The sequence below is a fragment of the Prionailurus viverrinus genome, chromosome B3 (genome assembly GCF_022837055.1).
Source record: "Prionailurus viverrinus isolate Anna chromosome B3, UM_Priviv_1.0, whole genome shotgun sequence".
Taxonomy (NCBI): domain Eukaryota; kingdom Metazoa; phylum Chordata; class Mammalia; order Carnivora; family Felidae; genus Prionailurus; species Prionailurus viverrinus.
The window spans coordinates 97181825-97205685 of record NC_062566.1 but is presented as its reverse complement, the minus strand read 5'-3'; the positions used below and the strand labels follow the sequence as shown (position 1 = coordinate 97205685).

At 42.1% G+C, this 23861-nt stretch overlaps 1 protein-coding gene and 1 non-coding gene across 2 annotated transcripts in view; one reads left to right on the top strand and one right to left on the bottom strand.

The window, feature by feature from the left end:
• BMP4 (bone morphogenetic protein 4) overlaps positions 1-23861 on the top strand; it is a 197118-nt gene that overhangs the window by 148960 nt on the left and 24297 nt on the right. The window lies entirely within an intron of this gene.
• LOC125169266 (small nucleolar RNA SNORA70) lies at positions 4275-4407 on the bottom strand. Its single transcript, XR_007153581.1, has one exon. It is a non-coding gene; the product is annotated as a small nucleolar RNA SNORA70 (small nucleolar RNA).

Sequence of the window (23861 nt, the reverse complement as noted above, 5' to 3'; positions counted from 1 at the left end):
CCACTATCCACCCAAAGCCTTACCAGTCACATAACAGTCGATTAACATATACTTTGTATGTGTTATGTATTATATACCGTATTCTTACAATAAAGTAAGCTAAAGAAAGTATTATGAAGAAAATCATAAAAAGGAGAATATGTGTTTACAGTCCTGTATTACATTTATAGAAAAAAGTTCGCATGTAGGTGGCTGCACAATTCAAACCCATGTTGTTCAAGGGTCCACTGTGTATCTCCTATTGGTTTTATATCTATAATGTATACAAGGAGATTTATTATGAGGAATTGGCTAACCCAACTGTGGAGGCTGAGAAGTCCCACAGGCGACCATCTGCAAGCTGGACACCCAGGAGAGCCAGTAGTGCAATTCAATCAGAGTCTGAAGTCCTGAGAGCCAGGAGAACCTCTTAGTCCGAAGGCAGAAAAAGATGGAATGTCCCAACTTGATGAGTGAGGCAGAAAAGAAGAAGCAGGGGGAGGGGAGAATTCTTCCTTCTTCTGCCTTTTGTTCCAGTCAGGCCCTCAGCAAACTGTACATGCCCACCTACTTGCCCACATAGTGGAAACAATCTAGTTTTCTGTCTCTACCAATTCGAATGCTAATCTTATCCTGAAACACCCTCATGGACACACCCGGAAATAACATATAATCTGGGCACTCTGTGGTCAGTCAGGTTGACACATGCATGAAATTAACCATCACAGGTAGTATAGTGTATATAGTTAACTCCCAGGACTCTACTCAGACAGCATGAGTTTAAAGGCTGGCTCTGCCACGTACTAGCTGGTGGCCATGGACAAGTGGCTTAACCTCTCTGTGTCTCATTTTCCTTACCTGTAAAATAATAATGCCTATTTCAAAAGATTGTTATGAAGATTAAATGAGCTAATTTTTAGCACTTAGAACAGCACCTGCCACACAGTAACTAATATGTTTTTATTAAGTAAATAAATAGGAGAGGCGTCTGGGTGGCTCAGTCAGTTAAGCATCAAACTTTGGCTCAGGTCACAATCTCGTGTTTCGTGAGTTTGAGCCCCGCATCAGGCTCTCTGCTGTCAGCACAGAGCCCACTTCAGATCTTCTGTCTCCCTCTCTCTCTACCCCTTTCCCACTCATGCATGCTCACATGTGTTCTTTCTCAATAATAAATAAACATTAACAAAAAGTTAAATAAACAAACAGGAAATACCTGGAAGCTGAGTGGTTGGATCAAAGGGTATGTAAAAACATAAGACTTTTAAAATACACTGGTATATCTATTGTTATAGACATATTGATATACCCATCCTTATCTCTTCCATCCCTTCCAAAGACTGAACCAACTTTTATTCCCACAGGCCATAACAGATTTGTGGAAATAGTGTACTAAGGTGTTGCTCACCGCTCTTCACTTTCCTGAGGGTGTGTCGGGCTGGTTAAGACTTAGCCGGGTGGTTGACTCTTTCAAATAGTGGGAGAAGGGAAGCAGCAGACAGTCGCTCACAGACAGAGAGAGGGCCCCCAAGGGGATGCCCACCCACACTTGGCAGAACCCTCTGGCAGAATCACGGTAGGCAAAACCCCAGAGATACTCTGCAGGCTGGGCTGGAGGATCTAGCAGAGGCTTGGGGAGTGGGTAGAAGGTAGGACTCCCAGGCAAACATTCCTCCCTGGGGCACACATTTCCCACCACTGCCCTTGCCACACGGCTACTTCATTCTAGCTCTAAAACCCTGACTCAGATCTGCCAGGTGCACCTAAATCTTATTTAGTCTGTGGCAAGTATATTTTCCCAACAGCTGAGTTGTTTTGTGAAAACTGGGTGCCCACCTAAACTGTACACACATGCACGCACATCACACACACACGCGCGTGCACACACACACGCACAGAGATGATAGCTTTCTGTTTTAGCATTTGGTGAAATGCACATACGACTCTAGCCCCATCTTGCTTACAAAGTCTTCCCTGACAACTGCAGCCTAGGTAGATCACTCCTTCCTCTGAGCTCCCACACCAATTCTAGGCATTCAGGATTCAGTAACTTAGTTATATGCTTGTCTGGTCCTGGAATTGTCTCAGGGCAGTAGTTCATTCCCCCAACCACAGTTGTAACTTGTTTGAAATTAACCACCATGTCTTACATTTCTTTTGGATCTCTCACTGGCTTGGTTCATAGTAGGTTGTTAGTAAATAGTCAATGATTGGTTGATCCAGGTATGAATTGCATAGAATTTGCACTGAAGTGAAATTACATTAAGAAAGATAAGTTTTCAGGGCACCTGGGTGGCTCAGTCAGTTGACCATCCGACTTTGACTCAGGTCATGATCTCATGGTTCATGAGTTTGAGCCCCGTGTCGGGCTCTGTGCTGACAGCTCAGAGCGTGGATCCTGCCTCAGATTCTGTGTCTCCCTCTCTCTCTGCCCTGCCCCCATTCCTGCTCTGTCTCTCTCAAAAATAAACATTAAAAATATATATATTAAAAAAAAGAAAAATAAGGTCTCCAACTTTCACAAACTAAATTAAAGCTTGATCAAATATTGACATATTAAAAATTAAACTACCAGAATAAAATATGGTTGAATTTATTTATAATTATGGAATGAATGAAATGAGTCCAGCCTTTCTAGATAGACAAGCCCAGAAGCCATGAAAGGAAGAAAAGATAGATACATTTGATAACATAAAAACATTTTTAAGCTTCTCTATGGCAAATATGTTTTTAATTTATGAGGAATATGTACAGGTCAAGAATGATGATGAAAAACCTTCCATCCAACCCCTAAATTGTAAGAGGGTAGAAAATGGCCAAATTTTCTCCTTCTGACCTTTGTTCTTCACTCATCCACAAAAGATTATTTCACCTCAGCTAAAATCTTGATCTTGCTCCCACTTCAAACTTTGTCTTCGTAGGTATGTCTTCCTCCTTTCTTCCCCTCTCTCTATTTTCCTTTATACTCTGATCCTTGAATATGCAAAAAGTGAGGGGCTTTGTGGTGGTGCTATAGGGAAAGAATAGTTTTCTTTGAACTTGCAGCTGTTGGCAGAACTATTAGACAAGTGACTCTCAATGGGTACCCCAGCCACTTACAATGTCAGAGTAGCAATTATTGCATGGTTGTCAGAGGCTACTGCCTCTGGGGCAGGGTGGCTAACCTTTCCCGAGTGGCCTGCTCTACCCTGAAAGTCAGTGTATTAGATGTTCCATCGAGACTTTTACTATAACACTATAATCTTGGGAAACTTGTAACATCAGAAATTTCATGCAACACCTCATTTTAGGGTGAAGAACTAAAGGAGAAAATTATGCATCAGTTTTTAATTGTTTGCTTTCTAGGTCTGATTTTATTCAGAACAACAGAATCAAACCAGGAATGTATTTTTTTTCTCCTTAGTGCAAAGAGAAAACAGTCTTATTAATGTTGCCAAGCAATTGAAAAAGGTCTACTGTTTAGAGAGAAGATGCTCAAGACAGAGGAGGAGGCAGAGGTGAATAGATGAGCTGTGTTAGATGGTATTTTTGAGGATATCATTAATGAGGATGATGTCTAAATAAGGAAGTGACTGAAATTGATCTAAGTTCATTTTAGCTTCTTTGGGAACACCTTAAAAAGTATCATTGTTTATCAGGCGGAAAAGAAAAGTCGATAGTGAAAGAGAAGCTTATCTTTTGTAGAGTATAAACTATTACAAAGAATAAAGAGGAATTAAAACTATCTTGTTAGAGTACCTTTAGAAATGCCCAAGTCTTGACATTCTGATTATTTCAAAAAGCACTGAAAAGACACAAACATGCAAAAAAGGATGCCTTTTTGTTCTTTTAGCATTTCTTTTTTTTTTTTTTTTTTTTTTTTTTTTTTTTTTTTTTTTAGACAGGAAGCAGGATTTATTGGTGGGCATGAATGAGGAAGGGCAGTGCTGAAGTTCTCATGAGTGAAGAGCCCGCCATTTGTCCAAGGGGCCATGATTAGTGATGTATTTGACGCCATGGCCATCTGGGATGGGCTGCTTTTGAGCCACCATGTCTTCAAATTCATCTCCATTAAACTTAGTAAAGCCCCACTTCTTGGAAAAGTGGATCTTCTGGTGGCCAGGGAACTGAACTTGGCCCTACGTAGGGCCTCGATCACACGCTCCTTGTTCTGCAACTTGGTACGGATGGACAAGATGACTTGGCCAATGTAGACCCTGGCCACTGTGCCCTGGGGCTTTCCAAAGGCACCTTACATACCTGTCTGGAGCCTTGATTGGAGAAATCATGAGGCCAAACCTCAATGTCCACCAGAAAAAAACTGTCTCCAAGGTCCCTTAGGGCAACCCATACAACCAACAGGCTGCATACACTACTGAGGAGGCTGCTGTTCGCAGCCATTGCACACTGGGCCCCACGAGGAAAGAGCACAGTTAGCTTAATTGGCTGAAGATCCTTTAGCATTTCTTTAACACATTCTAGAAGTGAAGTTTTCTCATTTTTATCTAGGAAATTTGGAAAAGAGGTTGTGTTTTTGGTTTTTCATTATAAATATCACTTGTTTTGTTTCCATGCACCTTTATGCAAGATGAAAGGCAATGTTTATACATAACATTTCGTCCAAGGGTATGGAAGATTTTTTTTTTAAGTTAATTTATTTTTAGAGAGAGATTGCACACAAGTTGGGGAGGCAGAGAGAGAGGGAGAGAAAGAATCCCAAGCAGGCTCTGCACTGTTCATGTGGAGCCTGACATGGGGCTTGAACCCATAAACCATGACTTAAGCCAAAATCAAGAGTGGGACATTCAACTGACTGAGCCACCCAGGTGCCCCTGGATATGGAAGATTTAAAAATAATAGAATTCCGAGGTGCCTGGGTGGCTCAATCAGTTAAACATCCAACTTAGGCTCAGGTCATGATCTCGTGGTTCACTCATTCCAGCTGAGCTCTGCATCTGGCTCTGTGCTGACAGCTCAGGGACTGGAGCCTGCTTCGGATTCTGGGTCTCCCTCTCTCCATGCCCCTCCCCCACTCATTCTCTGCCTCTCTCTCTCTCAAAATAAATAAACATTAAATTTTTTTTTAAATAATAGAATTGCAGTTTGCTAAAGGAAGACATAAGCATGACAAGTCATCTGATAAGTCTCAGGCAGAATTGCAGGGATAACCATTCTAAACACAAGGAGTTTCTTGGCTGCCAGAGGGAGTTTCCAGGCCATACATCAACCAGCTCATTAATGGTTGTTTCCAAAGGGTTCCATTCAATCTGGTTAATATAAATACTCCATTATTTTTACTATTTGGAAAGTAAACATATCAATATTGAAAAATATGATCAATCATATTAAAAATACTTCTATATGGCCTTATGTTAATTGGGAAAAAAGTGGGATTCCTTTACAAATGATATAAATATCTTGAAGATATGGATTTTACTGAATCACTAAAAGAGATAAATACATGAAAGGAAAAAATGAAATACAAGCCAATGGAGATTCATTCGTGGAGGAATGGATAAAGTTAATGGTGTTATTTGCTTTAAAAAATTTTACTGAGAAGAGTCAAATAACTCTGTTTTGACTGACCCAGGAAGGTATCATAGTTGGAGCGAGATTTCAGAACCTGGCAGAATAAGAGAGGAGTAGTTGGTGGATTCTTTGGGACTCATGGCCATTAAATGCTTTGTGACTCTGACTTTTTAAGTATAAATGGGAGACTATTCTTTTTTTAAATGTTTATATATGTATTTTGAGGAGGGGGAGGGGGACAGACAGAGAGTGAGAGGGAGAAGCCCAAGCAGAATCTCAGCATGGAGCCCAACGTGGGGCTTCATCCCATGAGTTGTGAGATCATGACCTGAGATGAAATCAGGAGCTGGAGGCTTAACTGACTTGAGCCACCCAGGCGACCTGGGAGACTATTCTTTTAAAAATATAGGCAATTATTGCTTGAAACATCTCTCTCTCTCTCTGTCTCCTGAAGATAGTTTTGATATTGGTGTCAAAATTTGCTCATGGACAAATTTGTCTTCGTGTTTATAGTCACAATTTAAGCAATTGTGCCTGGGACAATTCTGTCTCATAGCATGAAAGGAGATAAACACAATCTGAGTATGGTGGGCATTTAGACTAACCATCTGAACTTCCTTTGCTATTGTAGAGGCTGCAGTGTTATCACATTAAAGTATAGGACTGGGCAGGTGACAAATTTAAGAGCTAGACCTGGGTCTGACCTGGATCTGGGGCTGCTTAAACAAAAAGTTTAAGAGAATAAGAGTTTCTATTGCCCTGCTCAAGAAGCTCAAGTCAAACCTGATACTTCTGCTATTTGACCTACATACCAAGATATATGGTTACATCAAAATCCTTGTTGACAACATTCACTACTTACTCTAGGGCAGGTGTTCCTCACCAGGGATCAAGAAACTCTTAAGGGATTCAGTAAATTCCTCAAAATTATATGCAAAACTTGATGTGTAGATGAGTGTAAGTGTTTTTCTAGGTATTGTTCATCAGTATTGTTCATCAAATTCTCAAAGGGGCAGTGGTCCCAAAACAAAAATAAGAACTGCTTCTCTAGAAGGGAAAATTTCCCCAGGATTTTCCAAACGAACACAATTCAATAATTTCTGGCTACTTTTTTCAGAAGAGTTGGGTTGAACAAGTTAAAGCTTCACTGTATTTTCCTTTTTGTATAATTTTTATTGCATAAAATTACAGAACAGTATTTTTGTTCATCCAGATTTAATCTTTTTTTTTTTAGTGTGTGTTAGTTCATTGGTTACAAATGAAATTCATGTTTAAATTTCTATTTAAGGGGTGCCTGGGTGGCTCAGTCAGTTAAGCATCTGACTTTGGCTCAGGTCATGATCTCATGGTTCATGAGTTCGAGCCCCATATTGGGCTCGCTGCTGTCGGTACAGAGCCTGCTTCAGATGCTCTCTCCCCCCGAAAAAAATAAACATTTTTTAAAAATTCTATTCAAATGAAAATGCTATTCCATACTGCAGTATTCTATTTAAATTCTAGCTATTTTAACTAAAATATTTCAAAGACCATTTCAGTAAGAAACAAAACTATAGCTTTCTCCTAACTTAGGGAATACAAAATGATCAAACTTTTTATCACTGAAAAGTACTTTAGAATTCTAGTCAATCACTTAAAAAGTCTTAAAAAAAGGTATAAATAATAACTCAATATAAGAGATAAAAGATATATTTTTATTTCAATATAAGAGATAAAAAGGTATAAATAATAACTCAATATAAGAGATAAAAATGAGATATATTTTTATCTCAATATAAGAGATAAAAATGCTCAATTAAACCCAAAGAAGGTAGAAAAGGAGGGTATATAAACTAAGAAGTAGTACTCAAGAGAGAGAACAGCTAGCAAGATGGTAGAATTTGTGATACCAACAATCACTTAAAAGTGAATATCTAAACACCAGTTAAAAGAGATGTAAATTTTTTTTAATGTTTATTTTACTTTTGAGAGAGAGAGAGTAAGATAGAGTGTAAGCAGGGAGGGGCAGAAAGAGAAGAAGACACAGAATCCGAAGCAGGCTCCAGGCTCTGAGCTGTCAGCACAGAGCCTGATGCAAGGCTTGAACCCACAAACCATGAGATCATGGCCTGAGCCGAAGTCGGTCGCTTAACTGACCGAACCACCCAGGCGCCCCAAAAGACAGAGATTTAGACTGAGTGAAATAGCAAGGCCCAATTACATGCCATCTATAACAAACCCACTTTAAATGTAAAGACTAAGATTGAAAGTAAAAAAATAGAAAAGTATAACATGAAAAGGGTAACTAAAGGAAAGCTGGAGTAACTATACCAATTTCAGACAAAATAGACTGCAGAATCACAAACGTTATCAGGGTTTTATTATCAATAAATAGAGAAGTCAATTTTCCAAGAAGTCGTAACAGTCCTAAATGCGTATGCATCTAGTTGTAAAGGTTTGAAATGCATGGGGCAAAACCCGGCAGAAGTAAATAAAGAAATAGACAAATGTGCACTTACAACTGCCGACTTCAACCCCTCTCTACGTAGTTGATAGAACAGACAGAAAATAAAGAAGGATTGAGGTGACCTGGACAGCACTAGCCAGCAACTGGACCTCGTTGACTTTTATAGATCGCTGCATCTGACGACAGTGCCTACTGCTCTAGTGCACGTGGAACAGTCACTAACATACATCATATTCTGTGCCATAAAGCAAACCTGCATAAAGCTAAGAGAATAGAAGTCACACAGAACATGTTCTCAGACCACAGTGGAATTAAACTAGAAATCTACAATAAAAAGATGTTTGGAAATTAAACCACACACTTCTAAGTAACCCATGGGTCAGGGAGGAGGTCTCCAGGGACACCGATAGCACATCTGTGTGTAGCTGGGACTGTGGGTGGTGTGAGGGAAGCTGACATGGCCGACCAGTGATGCGGAAGCAGAGGCCAAACCCTTAGGCCTCTCAGAGAAGGAACACTATGAGAAGTGGGGACGAAGTTCAGCAAGGGGACATTGTGGGTGTAGGTTGGACACTGGGGTGGGAGAACAGCGTATCGAGAACATTTGAGGCCCCTGTGCTGTTGTTCCCAGCATGACTGCCCAGCTTTTCTTCCCCTAAGTCCTCCACTTTAACAAATGCAATGATTTTCTTGGGCCAGATGTGGAAACAATGTCAAAGGGCCTGGCACAGTTGCAGTGGAGCCCTCAGTTCTGAGCTTTTTGCTTTTGATCCCTTCCCTTCGACCCTCAGAGCATCTCAGACTCTGCTCTCCCCATTCTAATCAAATCACAAAAATTACAACTATGGTTTCTTTACTACATGGCAGGCACTATACTAAGGATTTAGTAAACATTGTTTTCTTCAATCCTCACAAAAAAAATCCTTGTCAGGGAGATATTCTCATCTCCATTTCACAGAGGTGTAAAATGAGGAGCAGAGAGATCGAACAGGCACACAGCTGCCAAATGGCGAAGCCAGGGTTTGTTTGACTCCATCTTGTCCGATTCCTAAGACTGTCAGTACCCGTGATGTGCTGCTTCCCACTGTGGGTGCTCACTTCCCGGCTGTTAACTTCGCACGTGCGAGTGTCTAAGAACACAAAGGTCTGAGAGGATCTGAACAAGAAGCTTTTGCCTTCCTTGGGCAGAAATTTAAATCATTAAGAAGGCCCAAGGAGGACTTAGCAGCTGTTGGGGCAGCGGTCATATTTAGAACCATTTAGACACACATTTATGCTATCATCACTAATGTAAGTCTAGATTTAAAAATTCATAGCCTTGCCCTCTTCAGTGGGCCTTCTCATTTGACTCTTCCTCAGTGGGCCCCTGGGACAATACACCAGCAGCATGGAGGAGAAACTCAGTTTAGACGTGCATTCTTCAGGTTGGGACTTCTGTGACTACCCACAAAATATTGGGATTAAAAGTAAAATGAATCATTTAAAAATCTGTAGTCGCTCTTCTCACCAAACAATAAAAATATTGAGGGAAAATAAGAAGGATGCTACACTGGATAGAAAAATATTTATGTAGGCAGAAAAGGTAAAGGGTAAGTAGTTGGTGGCATAAATTATAAATGTGTGTATATTGGCGCATGGTGTTTAAGCTGGCCAGCACTGGAGTTAGATGGCCTGAGATCAAAACCTGCTTCTGCTGCCTACTGGCTATGTGGCCTTGGGGGTCTGTTGCTTTGTCTCTTTTTGCCTCAACTTCCTCATCTCAGAAATGGGGGTAGGGGGCGCCTGGGTGGCGCAGTCGGTTAGGCATCCGACTTCAGCCAGGTCACGATCTCGCGGTCCGTGAGTTCGAGCCCCACGTCAGGCTCTGGGCTGATGGCTCAGAGCCCGGAGCCTGTTTCCGATTCTGTGTCTCCCTCTCTCTCTGCCCCTCCCCCGTTCATGCTCTGTCTCTCTCTGTCCCAAAAATAAATAAACGTTGAAAAAAAAAATTAAAAAAAAATGGGGGTAGTAACAGTGTTTATTATTAATACAGGGCTGTTGTGAGGACTAAATGAATACACACACACACACACACACACACATATATATATATATATATATATATATATATAGTAATCCATGGCCAATACATTTCTAGCTATACTTATATGTCCAGCAGTATCACAGAATTAAAAACATGTCTGGGATAGTTCGAGACCCAAAGAAATGAGGCTAAAAACATTTAGCGTCCTTTCAGACCTTGATCAATTGCACTTTCCTGAATGTCCTAAGAGAATTATTTTTCCCTCTTTCTAAGCTTTGGGTAAATGAGTAGTTTAGCATTCCTTACATTTTGAGTGGTAGAGAGTTACTTGTGTAGCTGTCTCATGGGCCGCCCTCGGTTGGGACTCTCTGAGGGCAGGAATAGGGTCTTGCTCATCTGTCTCCCAGACCCTTCCCACCTTAGCTGCAATCACAACTAGCACCTAAGATAGTACTGGGACTTAACTGGTTCTGAATAAATGTTTGCTAAATCAAACTGAATTGAATTAGAATGCAAAGACTGGGCCACTCGGGACAGAAGAGACAGAGAGCTAGAAGCAAAATGAGGGTTTGCTGCCATTGGTTGTTCAAAAGCAGGACTGTGGCTCTGCTCCCGTGTGTTTGCACGAAAGGCGTTCCACACCGCAAGCACCTGTGAGCACAAGTAGCCTAGTGAGGCCAGGGGCGGGGCACAAATAATCCTTTACAAAATATGGACTGGGAAGCCTGCTAACTTTAGGGATTTGGGCCTCCCAAATTTCAGTCTGTATCCAGCTCAGAGATCCCTGGGACACTTTTTATAAAACTACAACTAACTCAGCTCTCCTTGTGCAGATTAGTGTGAGCTAAAGGAAACTTTTCAACACACTCCACTGTGACACCCTAGTCAGAAGTTCAATAAGTTCATAGGGTTCTTGTCAAGAGAACAGACAAGAGTCAGTCTGGCTTTGTTCTCTGGAGGCCTGAGAAAAGTCATGGAACCCAGATACAATTAATGATACCGCCATGAATCCAGAGGGATTGGCCCGAGAGTAGCGTGTGTTCTGCAGCGTAAGCATACACTGCTCGCACACAGCCTCTCTCAAACAATCACGTGTGCTCCTAAACAGTCACACACACGCACTCTCAAACACACACACATGCACACTTTTCTAGTAATCGTTTCAGAAACTACATTGATAGAGCACTGGGCAAGCAACCATTCGTGTGGGGATCCAGAAACTGGCTTCTGTTGTATATAATGTCAGCGCTGAGTGGTTTTCAGTGTTTGGCTACTGAACTAGTAGTTCCTACCTTTACATTCGTCTATCCAGATCTCTTGTGGAGTGTTTAAAAACAAAATTCCTGGGCCCTGCACCTTTCAAAATTCCAAGTCATCAGGCCTGGGGCAGAGTCTAAGAATCTGCATTTGGCAGACAAATCAATAAGAGGCCACCCCAAATGAATCACACTTTGAGTAATGATTTTCTGACGACGTGTGAATACTTTTTCAGGCCAGATGGGCCTACATCTTAGCACTGAATCAATGAGACCAATGAGACCTCAGTGGCTTTGGAAACTCAAGCATAAAAGTCTGGTTGCAGCCTGGTTACCTTATCTGGGATGTTCCAGTGTGCCTCCCTTCCATATTTAGGTCATAAGGAGGACTATATTTAAGAGTGGGTCATCATACACAGTGACACCTAAAATGAGCCCACTCTCTTACTCCTGGTGTTCACACCTAGTATCTTCTTTGATCTTGGCCAAGATGGCACTCAAACCCAAATCTTTTGATGATGCCAAACCCAGCATGTGTCACTGAACCACAGTTGTCTTCACTGGCTGACCAGGAGCGTCATAAAATGAAGTCTTTGTACCAGGTAATATTCAGAATATTTAGCAACCAGTAAAACAGGTGCAGGTCCCCTCAGAGCTGGTGCGGATGAGGTCTCCCCACCCCACTCCCTGGCCCCCACCCACTGATGAGGGTAAAGTACCCTTCAAGATGTTATCACCTGGGACTTGGGCCCCTAATTAGGGGTGGAAGAGAGAAGCAGGAAATTACCTGCTTTTGCCCAACTTCCAGGACAAATGACAGTAAACAGAAAATGATGACCAAAAATTACAAGTTCACTCTTTTCTTGAAATAGAGTCAAAGGACTGAATTAGCAGATTGGTTTCCATGGGCATAGGGACAGGTTGTTTCCCCCTCCAAACTACAGCTCAGACCCATGGCCTAACAAGTGTTCCTGTATTTATGAAGGTAAAAGGTCACAGTATTGGAAATCATGACAGTCCTACACATTTGTGAGAAATGCTGGCCAAATCTCAGACGTCATTTGGTAATCATGACTATGCTTTACTATCCCATAGGGTAGCTAAAAAGTCACCAGGAGAAGCTTTATTTCCTTACTGTAAAGAATCGCCCTCTTTCAGGGCTCAGCTGCAGACACCTGGGATGAGTTCGTGGGGAGGTCTAACAAGGTGACTCATTAAGTCCCAACTAACCTCCCAGTTTGGCCTGGATCCAGTGCAGGTCAGCTGTCCTTTAACCCTCTGTCAGGGCCTGTAAGGAGCCCCATGTGGGGCGAGGTTGATTTTCTCTGCAGATTGCAGCTTAGAAACAGCTCTGGCCAACTGTTCCTTCTTTTTTTTCTCCCATATTCGCATTCCCAGCTGGTGGGCATCTTACCTGTTCTATCCAGAGTTTTCGTACTTAATGTTTAATCCTCTTAAATTTCACAACTCATGATTTTCTGTTTCCTTATTAAGTTCGACTTTCACTTTTGATAGAAGTGTCTAGCCTTCCCTTTGTGTGTGTGTGTGTGTGTGTGTAGCCATTTAAATGTGGAACATTATTATCCTAAGTGCCCCATTTCTGACTTGAAATGATTTCCGATTTTAAATCATAACATTCTGATTTAAAATCCCACACTTGGGGCGCCTGGGTGGCGCCAGGTCACGATCTCGCGGTCCGTGAGTTTGAGCCCCGCGTCAGGCTCTGGGCTGATGGCTCAGAGCCTGGAGCCTGTTTCCGATTCTGTGTCTCCCTCTCTCTCTGCCCCTCCCCCGTTCATGCTCTGTCTCTCTCTGTCCCAAAAATAAATAAACGTTGAAAAAAAAAATTAAAAAAAAAAAATCCCACACTTAATACAGCAATGCCTAATAACCGTGCCCACAAGGTATTTAATATAATTGGAAAATATTTTATTCTGGCTTCACTTCCCTTGAAGCATTCCAATATCACTCATTCAAGGAGCTAAAATAGAAGCTTGATCTTGGAATTAATTGGAGATTAACACCGAATCTTAATTTTAAATGTATCAAAGGAAAGAAAACAATTTAGACCCCAGTGTACATCAAAGGATAATTCTATCTGGCAACGTACAATGGCCTTGCGGCAGCCTAATCTCTCACCACACCCTTATGCTTCCATAGCTACCGCACCACAGAAGCCACAACATCTTTAGTGCCATTCCCTCACGCAAGGACCTCTCCCAGAGCACCGTGGCTGGGATGTAATTAATTGCAAGTATTTGCAAACTCTCAGAAGCCGGTTACACACCAACAGAAAATCTCCAGCCAGTCAGTAAGCGGCCTCCTTGGAAGTCATTGATAAACTGCCTTCTGATGGCTCCTCATTGAACACTAATGGAACCCTGGCAAGGATGCCAACTGGGCCCCTGCCCTGCTTGCAGCCTCTGCGGTGGGAGAGGCCCGTCAGGCCCTGGGGCGCTAGGCCACAGGGATGAGTGAGAGGCCAAGAACAAGGTGGGAGAGAATTCGTCCAACACCAGCTGCATGCAGGGTTCAAAGTGGTGTCAGATGTCAGCACTTCGCAGGGAGGAGATTCCTATGCACATACCTTCTTCTCTTAGGCAAGGTCTCTGGTGCATTTTTCTTTTTCTTTTTCTTTTTTTTTTTTCCATTTATTTGAAAACCTTGCACTGCAGAGGAAGGGGATTATGTGCTGGGAGTGTTTCATTTTCAAATGTTTTTGCACATAGCTTTTTGCCTCCCACCAACATTTCAATCACCCATAGTGAGGTTCACTAGCAAAAAGGTTTTCATTTAAAATTTGAGTAAACACAGTACAGTCAAAAAGGATTCAGCACGCCTAATTCTGAAAGAGAGAATTCGGGATAAAGTTAGCCATCTTTTGGTTGAAACTGATGAGCCAGGACTTCATCATCCGAACCTCGAATCAACCTGCCTGTAATTTGAGACTTTGATAGAGCGAAATTTAAGGGCTTGAAAAGCTAAACTGGTATTTCATTTAGGTGAAAATATTTTCAGTGTGTCTTACTTTCTGACCACATTTACTAAAAAGGGTATTCCTTCTGCTACTTCTCGTCCCCTGCTCTTTTTCTTCTTTTCCTGATGAGTGTAACTGAACAGAATTTTTAAATGATCCTCAGTGCAACTCTTGAGTCACCTTTTCTCCAGTGCTCTCTGCTCTGAGTTTCCAAATACTAAGCCTCAAGTGGCTTCCTCTAAAGTAGAGACCAGGGCTCCTCCTGGAAGCAGAGTGTCTATGGTAGAGATCTTTTTTACTTTTATTTTAAAACACTTATCAGGGGCAACCTTCCCCTTGCAAGGGCTCAAGCGATTACTGCGAATACAAAGGAGGCTAAATCCTCTACTCTGGGGACAGCCAGTTCCAATGGGACACCCCTCCCCCACTCTCCGTGCTGGAAATGGTTTTTTATCTCTAAGAGGGGTTTGAGCTTGAACTGATAAACAAAAATATGTCGTTAGTGAGTGTTTTCCTGGGTATAGTGTATCCCGCAAAGCATTTTTCCTAAGAGGGAAATGTTAAGCTCTTGATAAATGAATAACAAACTCTTGTTCTCCAAGATAAATTATGACAACGAAAACTTTCTCCAGCCTAAAAATCTAATACTAATCGTTGGCTCAGTACGGTAGAATCTCCCTAAACTTTTGAACGCAGCCCACGTTTCTCAGGCCTTCTTTTGGCAAAAGACGAGGGGAGCATCTCCCAAGGATGAGAGATCACCTTATCCTTTTACTGCAGCCCAGAGATCTTTCCCTCTTTAAGCGTGGGATGGAAGTCTTGAGGACACCCAGAGGCTTGCCCCAGGCTTCAGACATTCTCAGTTAGCAAAAAAAGAAAGAAAGGCCAGCTTGGATATCAACAAGGCAGAAATAGAATAAGCCAGGGAGCTCCATTCTGATAAGATTGCAGATCTTCTGTGAATCAGGTAAACTGACCTGCAAACAGCTGCCCTTGCTTGGGCAGAGGCGGCCTCTCCTGTCCTGAGCTTTGTATCTGGGGCATTCATTCTCCAAGCACCGTTAATGGCAAGAAAAGTTACAGATAGGCTCTTTCCCAGCTTCTCTGAGCAAGGAGGTTATTCTTTCACTTTTATAAACATTTTTAATCGCATCTTCTTACCTTTCCTCTGTGCATCAAAAAGAGGTTATCTAAAACTGAATTATAACCGTCTCTAGGCTATGTCATAAATACCGGGAGAATCATCAATTTTAAGAGGATTTTATCACCAACACTTTATAGCCTTTGATTGAAATGAAATAATAGACATAAGGAATGCTTGACCTCTAAAATGACGCCCCAACCCCTGCCAAAGGAAAGCCCACTTAAAAAAAAAGAAAAAAGATTGTAGGAAAATGCTCTTCAGACCTAAATGTCAGAATGCAGAAAGTTATTCCTTTATTAAGACTCTGCAAATCGGCCTTATTTTAAACCCTTTTATAATAAAGCCCATATGTCAGAATAATGATGTCAAAACCCTTAAACTACACTGGTAAATTGAAAAGGTAATGGAAAATGAAAGGTTTTACTCAAGTTTTTAAATTTTTTTTTGCATTTTGATGGAAGTTCTGCCTATTAAAAAAACATAAATAAGTAAAACAAAAGTGTAACTGGCATATATAGTTTTAACTTTCATAAGATAGTTCTGACTATTTTACTTTATGATTTGTGTTGTTTTCAAATTAAATGAGGTTTTATATAATATCAACTATAAAAAGTGCAAAAAAAAAGTTAGAAAGAGGGGTGCCTGGGTGGCTCAGTCGATTAAGCATCTGACTTCAACTCAGGTCATGATCTCGTGGTTCATGAGTTTGAGCCCTGCATCCGGCTCTGTGCTGACAGCTTAGAGCCTGGAGCCTGCTTTGAATTCTGTGTCTCCTTCTCTCTCTGCCCCTCCCCCACTCATGCTTTGTCTCTCACTCTCTCTCAAAAGTAAATAAACATTAAAAAAATTAAAAAAAAAAAACTTAGGAAAAGCATATGCCTAGAATTAAGGAGTCCTTGACCTTAAATGGTATGATTATAGTTGATGTTTTTTTTCTTACTTTTTTCAGTTTTTGGAATTTTCCAATTTTCTTATAGTTAATATTTATGACTTTTAAATTTTAATATAATTTTGTTTCAAGTATAAAAAGACTCCGATCATGTTATTTAATTCTTGGGTGTTTTAAATGAGAGACATTTGACCCTCTTTCCCCTTCTCATCCCTCCGTTCATCTCTGGATTGAGTTCCTCCTTAGGTTGCTTTTTTTCCTCTTCTCATCTCCCATCCTTCTGCTCTTTCTCCTTCTTCTGTTAGGGTGTCCCCTGCTTGGGACTGAGCTGCCTGCCTAACCCTAGGAGGCTTTTATGGAAAAGAGGCCAGAGGGAGAAGGAGATTGGTCCTGACTGGGCCAGCAAAGCTCCAACTCCATTTCAAAGCCAAAGAGTTGAGACCACCTGCCTCACCAAACAGAGGAAGGAACTAAGGTCAACCATGGAGTGACTTGCTCTGGGTCACACCACCAGTTTGGGGCAGGATGGAAATTAGAACCCGGGACGAGACGTACAGCTTGCATTTGTGAAAGGCTGTTGAGAGCAGCAAACACGGAAGCACACAAGGAATGCACAAGTGCAGACATCTAATGCGTGAAGGAGCCTGGATTTTTGCAGAAACATACTGCTGACTCTGGTTAGGGGTGTGTGTGTGTGTGTGTGTGTGTGTATTTCATCTCCCCACCTTAGATAGAGATATAAGCATGGAGAAATGTTTCTCTGCTGTGAGAGACACAGCCGTGTCAAAGCAAGGAGAAACAGAGACTGACCTGTGGCCTCAGTGTCACTGGAAGCAGAGGAGCTATAGCCACCACATCTCAAGGGGACTGCCCCTCCAGCTGGTTATCTCCATGTAAGAATCTTCTGATTCGACAAGAGAAGTAAAAAATTAGGATTTTTGTGTGAAATTTCCCAGTTTTAAATGTTGACGCAAATATTTAAAAATGCTATTTAAGCCACTCAAAATATGACAGAAGTTTGCAACCCTTGATGTCAAATGTGAGAATAGGGCACGGCTGCCTGGGGATCTTAGAGTGAAGGTAAATGTTATGAGGCCCGTGACACAAGAGGGATAAGCAACCATCTACCACTGCTGACGGTTGATCTCAGAATGCAATAGCATCAACATATATGGTCAGCCCAGGGGCATACCAGGGCACTGGGTGTTCTTGGCAACTGCTCTTTCTAGGCTTTTCATATCCTGCCTGGCCTTTTCTCCCCTTGTACATGAAAAACAGGATGAAATTGATGCATGCTTGGCTTATAACTAATACACAGACTCTCCCTAGCCACTGGTAGAAAGCTGAGGCAGTAGATTGGAGTCTATTTGGATCTAGGTGTGGAAACTTGAATGTAATGCACAAGGTTCCCCCAAATACGTGAGCCTCTACTCTGATGCCCATCGGAGGGATCCTTCTTGCCAGGTATGGGTGTCTGGTTCTGTTTCCTCTCACCCTCATTTAGAAAAAAGGAAGCCCTCTCCACAGCACAGAGCTTATTTATTCATTCTGTATGTCTAAAAGTTGGCAAAGACCACACCGTCTCATTCTCTTTGAAATCAACTCATAAGAAAAGGCATTGTTTAATGTAGCACTCAACATCAGATTAAGTGAACTTCAGAAAGCCCTGGTGAACATTTGAATTCATGTGTGTCATGAGAACAAACCATTCTGAAGGAAACAGACGGCTCTAGAGTTTGTCTTTGTTTCTCCTGCCAGAACATTCCAGCGGAGCACCACAGAACCATATTGGATGGTTTGGGGATCTGTGTAAATTCTGTGAGAAAATTTAGAGTTCTTCTTTTGTTTTGAATGTTATACCATTTGTAAAGAAGCAGTGGTTGAGTTTACAGTCATTTGTAAATTCAGTTGCTTTTAAATCTTCAAATCAAAAAATTATGTCTCATTTTAGTTTTTCCAAGGTTCATTCTTTAGCACAAGAACAGTCTTTTTGAACGAGCTTAGATCTTGTGCAAAAGAGTGTGACAATTTTACTAATGCTTTGCGCATACTTGTAGTCACTTAGTAGTCAATACTTGTTATACATGATTAAATGCTGAGCCTCCTTGGCAAATGGCTACAGCGTGATAGAATCCAATGGAAAAGTGCTATACATAGTGCATCCAGTGAAGTTTTCCACCCTCCAAAATTAAGGGAGATGCCAAATTCTTCATGACTAATTTCATAAACTATTTAAGCATTTTCCTAGCTTACTGTTTTCTGATGCTGTTTTACAACATTTCACTTACAATTTATTATGCTAGCTTAACATGAGAAATTTTTCTTTCTTTTTAAAGAAATGCTATTTAGTCTGACTAAAGATTTATGCACCCATCTTCTTCCAGCTCACCACCACTGTCCACTTTGGGCTTCGTTGTCTCTGGCCCAGACTATTGTAGTTAGCCCCCATCTGGACTTCCTATCTCACACAGTCTACTGGGGCACACTGTTTTTGGTCTTTGTGAAATGCCAGTCTAATCCTGGGCTGTGACCTACTAGATAACAAGAGCCATTGAGCACTTCCTGCACCTGGCATTGTGTTAAGCACTTTGTATTCATTATCTCATTTAATCCTTGTAACAATCCCAGGAGGTAATCTCCATTTTACAGAGAAGCAAAGGGAGGCTCAGGGAGGTTAAGCAAATTGTAGATTACATTGTGGGCTTCATTCATCCATTTAATTACACATACTTTCCCCAAACTGCAGCCAGCCATAGCAGCATGATGGCAGAATGCAGTAGGCATGGTGCCATCTCTGTCACATGCTGTCTTCCCTATCTGGGAGGCTCTCACTCATTGGCACTGAAGTGAGTTCTCTCCATCATGAAGTCTTCCAGATATCCTTCCAGTTTCCCACTTAGTCCCAACATTTCTCCAGAACACGTCTGGCACCTGTTGCTTTGCTATTGTAAGTTTATCTGTCTTTCTGTTTTATCAAACATCATAAGGGCTGAGACTTAACCATATCGTATTTGTATTCATTTACACAAAGCCTGGAAATAGTGGGCACTCAATAAATGTTTATAAAATGGATTCTGAGGTCCTCAAGGGTGTCTTACTGATCTCTATATCTCCCAAATTAAGTTGTGGTACCAGGAGATCAACCAGGAAGGGACAGATTGACTGAAGGCAGTTCCAGTGGTCTGTGCAGTTGGGATGTCACAAGCCATGGGGCAGAGAATCAGCAGACAGAGATGCTAAAGCTGGAGATAGAGAAACCCAATTGGGGGCCAGCTGGACAAAGAGGGGGTTGGATATGGAACAAGTAAAGATGGGGTGGTGTATTAGTCAAGGTTCTCCAGAGAAACAGAGCCAATATAAAAAGAAATTTATTATAAGCAATTATGGCTCACATGATTATGAAAGTTAGAAGTCCCAAGTTCTGCGGTCAGCAAGCTGGAGACCCAGGAGAGCCCATAGTATAGTTCAGTCTGAATGTCAGCGCACTTGAGACCCAAGAAGAGCCAATGTTTCAGTCCCAGAACAAAACATCAGGAACAAAACTGATGTCCCAACCCAAAGACACTCAGGCAGGAGGAATTCCCTCTTACTTGTGAGAGCATCAGCCATTTTGTTCTATTTGGGCCTTCAACTGATTCGGATGGGACCCACCCACATTGAGAAGAGCAATCTGCTTTATTCAGTCTACCAAGTCACATACTAATCTCATCCAGATACAGCCTCACAGACAAACACAGAAAACTGTTTGCTCAAATATCTGGGGAACTCACGGCCCAATCAAGTTGGCACAGAAGATTAACCGTCATATATGGGGAGTAGGCTAGAATTGACCCAGGAAGACCCTCATGGGCAATGAGTCCATTGGCAATGGGTAATGGGTTCCAATTAGAGTCCCTCTTTTATCTGCAGGTTGCTGTGGCCCCATCTGATGTGGACAGTTCTTAAAGTTTCCCTTCCTGACAGTTAACTGCTCGAGGAACCACCATCTCCCACCACTCCGCCCTCAACCCTGCTCCTTCTGCACACTTCTCTCCTGAAGCTTTGAGCAATATAGGCCTTACCTTGGAGTCACCCCTCATTCACCCTGTTTCTTGCTCCTAGCATCTAACCAGTTGCCAAGACCGGTCAATCCTGCCTGTAAAATGCTTCCCACATCTCCCATTCCCTTCACTGCCTATTGTTACTCTCCTACTTGTACAGTGATGGCTCTTCAATTTTTTAAGAGAAAAGAGCGAGGAGGGCCACAGTCTGGTTGCAAAAGAGGTTAAGGGGACTGGTTTTGAAGCCGCCTTCAAAAAGCAATATGAAATTTTCTTTAGATTGTATGTTACAAATTAATAATGCAACAAGATTTTTTTCCTTCTTAAAAAATGCTTATTTATTTTGAAAAAGAGAGAGAGAGTGTGTGTGTGTGAGTGTGTGCAGGGGAGAGACAGAGAGAGAGGGAGAGAGAGAATCCCAAGCAGGATCCGGGCTGTCAGTGCAGAGCTGGATGCAGGGCTTGATTCCACGAACCGTGAGATTGTGACCTTATCGGAAATCAGGACTCCGATGCTTAACCAACAGAGCCACTTAGGTGCCCCTAATACAGCAGTTTTACCTAAGTATACTTTACTTACATTGAGAAAGTGTTCATTGTATATATCAAATTATACATACATATTTCTAAAGTTTGTGATAGAAATTATGATGGGGAGGTCCTACTTTGTACAGCACCTATTAGAATTGTTTTTTAAATTGTTTTTAAAATACTCTTACTATTCACAAACCTTCACTGGCTCCTCACAGCCTCCTAAATAAGGAACAATCAGTCTGTAAATGGGCTCTATGACTTTGAAATATGGACCCTGCTCATTTTTCTGGCTTTACATCCTATGAGTCACCATTGCCCCTGTATCAATCAGGAATGCCTTTGGCTGCAAGTAACAGAACATCCAACGTATGCTGGCTTAAACAAATGGAGAGTTATTTTTCTCACATCATAAGAAATTAATAGGTCTGTAGTGCAGGGCTGGTGCAAGCTCTGTATAAGTCTCTGCTTCACCGTCCCATCATATGACTTTTGCTTATTTCCTCATGACCTCAAGATGCACTTCCAGGCATCTCAGCCACATTCCAAGGAGGAGGCAAGGGCCAAAGTTGAAAGAAAGAGCACATAGTTGAGCCTGTCCTCGTTTTATGGGTGAACTGAATACCTTCCCAGAACCCTAAGCCAGTGATCTTTTGCTTATGACTCAGAGATCAGAAGGATGTCACGTGGTGGAAGGTATCATGTGGTGGCAGGGGGTGGGGCAAGGTTGAGGATGGAGGTGGGCCAGTCAGCAGTACCTGCCACGCCCACGCACACGCCCACTCTGCTTTGGCAGCTCACTCACCTTATTCTTCACCTGCCTTCACATCATTTCCTCCGCCTTGAACGATCTTTGCCCTGCTTCATCTCTGCTTATTGAATTGTTTAGGTCTCGATGAAATACGGCTTCATCCGAAAAGTCTTCCTGGTTTCCTTCCAAACCTCTCTGACAAAATTTCCCCTTCTGAGACCAACTGCCGTTTGCATTTCCACTATACCTAGAATCCTCACACTGTACTCTGGTTAATTACATGGGTTTTATCTCCCCGTCTGTATTTTGAGGTCCAAGAGGACAGGGAGCATGTCCCATTCATCTTTGTATTTCCAAGGCAACTCAGCACAGAGTAGGTATTCAATAAGCATTGGATGAATGCATGCATATTCTGTAATATTCTGTTCTGAACAGTAAAGTCTGCAGTACCCACACTGTGTCTATAATGGTCCCTCTGATCCAAGTTAAAGAAGAACATCTGCAGTCCTCTGTGAATATTGGCTGCTGTCCTCTGTCCTCAGCCAAAGCAGGGACATCTGTGGTGACAACGTGACTATCTACCAATGCTTTTTATGTCCCTCTGCCCAAATGTGCAGCTGTTTCCTGGGTGGGAAAGTAAGGAAACAGTACAAATCGGACAACATAACAGCAATTTCAGCAGGAGACTTGTGAGGGTAATTAGGTTCAAGCGAAGAACCTTGAAGTTGTGCTACAACACAAGCAATAATAATATTAATACCAATGGTATTAATACCATTTATCAGACCCCTATGCCAGGCGCTGTACTTTATATGCATTAGATCATGGACTCCGCACAAGAACATACTCCTTTATTAAATAAGGAACCAAGACTCTGAAAGATTAAACAATTTGTTCAAGGTCATGCAGCCCGCAAGTGGCAAAGCTAGGCAGACACTCCTCTCTTAGCGCAGGTCTGTGAGGGAAGGGGTGTCAGTTCTGTTTTACATGCTGGTTTACACACGATAAAACTGCTCACAGAGAAGTGAGTCACTGGCTCGAGGCAGTGCAGTGTGGTGGTTAGGAGAGTGGGCGCCAGAGTGGGACTTCCCTGCGAGACCTGGGGCAAGTAGTTGAGAGTTTCCGTGCCTTGGTTTCGTCCTCTGTGAAACGGGCTAAATGGTTACTTCATGGGTGCTTATGGAAAAAACATCAGTAAGTACGAATATAGAGACTGGCCTCGCACCTGGTCCAAACAAAGTACCTGGGAGCTATTAGCCAGGACTGCCACCAGCCTAACTGATAACGTAGCCAGAGGACAACATACTTGATACACTGGGCAGGACAGCGTTGGACATTCAGATGTGCTTTGTCCTTCTGGAGAGGAAATCGGGGCTACTTTCTGGCTCCCAATGGTAGAGTCCGTTTTTTCTCCACAAAAGGGACCCTTAGTTTTACCAATCCCATGCATCAAGGAGCTGCACCTTTTGAACAAAATGGCTATGTCAGCACTTCTGTCCACTGCCTGCATTAATTGATCCAGAGAATGAGCAAGCTTGTGGTACTGGGACTGTTTTTTTGTTTTGTTTTTTTTAACGTTTATTCATTTTGAGAGAGAGCTGGGGAGGGGCAAAGAAAGAGGGAGAGAGAGAATCCCAAGCAGGCTCCACTTTATCAGCACAGAGCCAGATGTGGGACTTGATCCCACAAACCACAAGATCATGACATGAGCCGAAATCAAGAGTCAAGATGCTTAACTGACTGAGCCACCCAGGCACCCCAGTACCGGGACTGTTTTGAGAAAGGACCTTCATTTGGTATATGCTGAGCTCTGTGGAGTAACCTGTAGTATAATGTTGTTTTTAAAATAAAAAATTAATTTATTTATTTATTCTTGAGAGAGAGGGAGCCTGCTCCCTGTGTGGGCAGGGGAGGACACAGAGAGAGGGAGAGAGTGAATCTGAAGCAGGCTTTACATGGTCAGCACAGAACCAGATGTGGGACTTGAACTCAGGAACCGTGAGATCATGATCTGAGCCGAAATCGAGGGATACTTAACCGACTGAGCCACCCAGGTGTGCCCATTTTGTTTCATTTTAGCTGCTTTTCTCATCTCTTTGGAGGTAGGTTCTAAAGATGCTCCTGCAATGAACACTGCCTTTTGGCATTCACACCCTTGCATAGACCCCTCCCTCACTGAATCTAGGCAGGCTTTATGTAACTAATAGAATATGGTATGAGTGGTTTATGTGATTTCCGAGGCTAGGTCATAATAAACCTAATAGCTTCTGCCTTGGGTTCTTTTTTTTCTTTAAAAAAAATTTTTTTTTAAAACGTTTATTTAT